Source organism: Sinocyclocheilus grahami, unplaced genomic scaffold (assembly GCF_001515645.1).
Source record: "Sinocyclocheilus grahami isolate Dianchi unplaced genomic scaffold, SAMN03320097.WGS_v1.1 scaffold1010.1, whole genome shotgun sequence".
Taxonomy (NCBI): Eukaryota; Metazoa; Chordata; class Actinopteri; order Cypriniformes; family Cyprinidae; genus Sinocyclocheilus; species Sinocyclocheilus grahami.
Genome location: NW_015506189.1, coordinates 13,938 through 18,295, shown reverse-complemented (window position 1 = coordinate 18,295; position 4,358 = coordinate 13,938). Strand labels below are relative to the sequence as shown.

Here is a 4,358-nt window from a genome sequence, read left to right as displayed (position 1 = left end):
TCCAGTTTGTACAAGAAGAGGTTATTTGTGCCACATCTGTCTATCAGCACGGACTTCTGTTTGCTGTCACACCCGGACTCATTTTCTCTTTAAAACTCTATAGTGTTTACTGCGTATGAAGTATTCACTGTCTCCAACCTGGATTTAAACAACTCCCAGTCTTTGTCATCCAAAGCATGCTTTGAACTTGCAGTAAATGCAGAGAGCAAGTGGACAACAGGAAGGAAAGAAAATACGAAAATTGCTTTCTATATTGCGTTTAAGCGTGTATACTGAATTGTGCAAATGTTCTACTTCGCATATTACATATGTTGCATTTCTAAGATTACCATTCTTCACTTGCTCCCTCGCTCACGAGTTGGAGAAATCCCACTCCATAGAAAAATGTGTGGGCAATTACAGATCCACTAAAAAGTTCTTTCAGTATAATTGGTTTTTAATATCATGAGTGTTTGGCCATACACTATATGGACAAAAGTATTGCGATTAACTATTAAATTAATGTTTTAGTCAGCCACGAAGAGGAAGACCACATAAAGTCAGAATCTGCTGATTCCATAGCTGAAGAGCTCCAAACTTCCTAATCAGCACAAATACTTTGTGGCGAGAGCTAATGGAATGTGCTTCCATTGCCAAGCAGCTGTGTATGACTTCACCATTTTCACAAACTCATGTGTTTGTAGTTTACACGGAGATGATAACAGTGTTGTTTTCAAACACTGGCACTCTGAAACCAGTTTTTGAACGGCAAAACTCATAAAAAGTTTTCAGGTTTTTAAAAAAAAATAGTGTAAACAGCACCTAAAGTAAGAAAAAACTTACTTTACACTCTGCCTTGCAAAATTTTTTTTTACTTGTAATTTCTCTGTGCGCCAGGCAAAATAATACAAATCTTATCCAATCTTCACTGCTGGTAAAATCGTAATTTAAATATCAGACAAACTGTAATATATAATTTTGTCATTTTTTAACATAGTCCAAAAAATTAGAGTCAAAGCATTTCAAATAATTCTCAGAAATGTTCTCTCAAAGTTAACAAACATTAATGTTAATTATGTTATGAATGCTGAGAATGTTCATTTCAAGTTATCTGGGCTTTAATGTTCTCAAAACATTAGCGCAAAACTATTTATTTATAATCATTCATGGTACGCTTTTTTTATCTGAAACGTTTTAGTTGGATGCTCATCTAACATTTGAAAAAATGATACTACTTGTTTCAGAGCGTTCAAAAGTGATATTCCCGTAATGTTTGCAAAATGATCAAATGGAATGTTCCCTTAACGTTCATATAACCATTGAAAACATTTTTAAAACATAAAAAAAAAAAGCATTTTAAACATTCAGGAATAATGTTTTCATGACTTACTGGGAACATTACCAAAAACATTCTTAGAACATATTTTTGTTGGCTGTGAACATGGTCAATGTCACAAATTTGCTTAAATTTGATTAGTGACCTAGAAATAGGTCACCAGGTTTAAATAATAATAAATAAATAAATAAAAGCTTTTGGACCCCACTGTGTACGTAAATTACCTTTGAGCAAGAGGGAGAATTTGATTAGTGACCTAGAAATAGGTCACCAGGTTTAAATAATAATAAATAAATAAATAAATAAAAGCTTTTGGACCCCACTGTGTACGTAAATTACCTTTGAGCAAGAGGGAGAACATTTCCATTCATGTCTTATTGTACAACAAGAATCATTACGAGAACAGATTCTCACGGTTTTAAATGTGAAACTAATCCTTCAGCTGTCTATGTTTAAAGAGATTACGCTTCATGTTGTTGTTTGGGCTGCTCTCGGTTATCAGTTTGTACTTTTCAGCTGTTGCACTGATAGCGCAGGAAAGCCAGGCTTGCATTGTTCCAAGCTCTGTGTTTCCAGGAATACAGGTCTTACACTTGGCCAGATTACATGGAAAATGCTTCCCATTCCAGTGCCACTGAATGAATATGAGCTTACACGCGTATTGTGTCTCACATACCAGCCTTTATCCGGAATAGGCACACGATTAAGTGAGCATGTCAGATGGGGGGGATGGGGGGGTAAACAAACTGCTTGTAAGTGTACATGTGATTCGCATATTGATAATTATTCGCAACTTCCTGTCTATAAGGAATAATTTAGTACATCTAGTGGAAAGGCAGACGGGACGTGTGATGCAAGAGGCTGGCTGTGAGTGCCGTGTTCGGAGGCATGTAGGGGTTGGGCCCTGGGCGATGGTGAATTCTTGTGATGTTCGGGCAAAGCTCATACGGGCGGAGACATGAGCACATTCCTCTCCTCCCACCGCACACGCTCCCCTCGTGCCCATCACCACAGACACACGCGCTTCCTGGCCGTCCCCCAACACACACACACACACACACACATACACACCCTGCACTAACATCCACCGGAGCGCAAAACCCAATACTGGATAAGCACGGCCAAGACTGCTAAATCACTCAGTCGGGCTGGTGATGATGGAGATCGGGGTGAATCATTTCCTGTAACACTTCATAAAACTTTTCATATAAAAGTACATGTAGATTATTAAGGATGGAAAAAGAACACGCATAAACTTTCCACTCTCCTGGTCAGATGTCAGACTTTTATGAAAACATGCAACATTTTCTCTCTAAAATTAATAGCATTTTGCATTTTTAGTATTTATATTATATTTAATTTATTAATATGTTTCTATATTTTATTACATATACACATATATATATATATATATATATATATATATATATATATACACATATATATATATATATATATATGACATATACTTACATATGTGTGTGTGTATATATATATATATATATATTTTTTTTTTTGCCACTCTGGCAGTTTTCATAACACTTGTTCCATTCAGCATTTGTACTCATTAATCTCAATAATGAATGTAATTAGATTAATATGAATGTTTTACTGTATTACTGTTAAAATTACTTTATATTAATCTGCAATAATGTACTTTGGATGGAGTACTGATAGTAAAGCAAATGAAAATGAAAGGGACAGTTCACCCAAAAATTTGCCATCATTTACTCACCCTCATGTTGTTCCAAACCTCTTCTGCTGAGCACAAAAAGATCATTTGAAGAATCTTGGTAACCAAACGGTTTCTGGTAGCCATTGACTCCCAGTCAATGGCTCCCTGAAACATTTTTACAACAAATTATCTTCTTTTGTGTTCAACAGATGAAAGAATCTCATGCAGGTTTGGAACAACATGCGGGTGAGTAAATGATGACACATTTTTCATTTTTGGGTGAACTATCCCTTTAAGATAACTAATTAAATACCATAGTTTGTCTTCCCCTGATTGTCTCTCACTGAAAGTTTGTCACAATAAATTAGCTTTCCTTCAGGCAAGATCAACGCGTATGTGCATCTTAGTATGCGCTAGCTGTTGTTTACCACACTCGACATGCTACATAAGCTGTTGAAAAGCGACACTGATCGCACATGCCTTCTACAAGCGACAAACTCACAGACAAGCTAGAGCTCGTTATGTCATCTGATGGACTTGTTTACTTAATTTGAAGAGGAATTATCATTGAAAATGCTGTTATGCAGTAACTTCTGAACTCTATAATGGCCAAAGAAAAGAAAAAAATAACAACAGGATACCTAACAAAAGCTAATAAAATAAGACGAATATATACCAAACTCTATGTTAAATGTACTCTTCTCTTCAGTCTTATTTTCCTCAGTAGAAACATCTCCACCACCCTCGGCCAGTAACTGCACGTGTGAGCTGGGCCATGGAAAGTGTGCTGAAACCGGTGACTGCGGGTGAGTGGGTTCATGAGAGTGAAATATGGGCTTGTGTGGCTCTCAGGCGTCATGATGTTGAAGTATATCTGACCTGTGCAAGCCTGTTCCCGCGCACTACTATTGCAGAAGAAAACGGTAAACAGATTAACAATGCAATGAACATGGCATGTAGGGTTAACTCTAGCCTCCGTGTGGCAGGTGTGATCCGGGATGGGGTGGACCGCGGTGTGAAGACTGTGTGCGAATGCCCGGATGTGTCCATGGCACCTGCCATCAGCCCTGGCAGTGCACATGCATGGACGGGTGGGCGGGCCGATTCTGTGATAAAGGTGATTCATTTTTGTAGATTAACCTGACAGCACTGATTATTCTGAAAAAAGAAATCCAATATGATTTCCATGTATTTAAACATATATCCAAGAAATAAATGACAGGGGCGTGTAAAAGGCTAGTCGCAACCAAGGCTCTTTGGGAATATGCAACATTTCTGCAAAATCTGAAATATGTTTTGTCTGGGTACATTTTGCTGCACTTTTCAGATGACACGTCTACAAAGGACTATAAGCTATATCATTTTTTT

The 4,358-nt window shown here is 37.3% G+C and overlaps 1 long non-coding RNA gene across 1 annotated transcript in view; it reads left to right on the top strand.

Moving 5' to 3' along the window:
* The window catches only part of LOC107565595 (uncharacterized), a 20,772-nt gene extending 16,686 nt beyond the window's left edge, over positions 1–4,086 (top strand). The window contains exons 3-4 of the long non-coding RNA XR_001606391.1: positions 3,700–3,796; positions 3,977–4,086. This is a non-coding gene — a long non-coding RNA (uncharacterized lncRNA). The remainder of the gene's footprint in view (positions 1–3,699; positions 3,797–3,976) is intronic.
* The last annotated feature ends 272 nt before the right edge of the window (positions 4,087–4,358 follow it).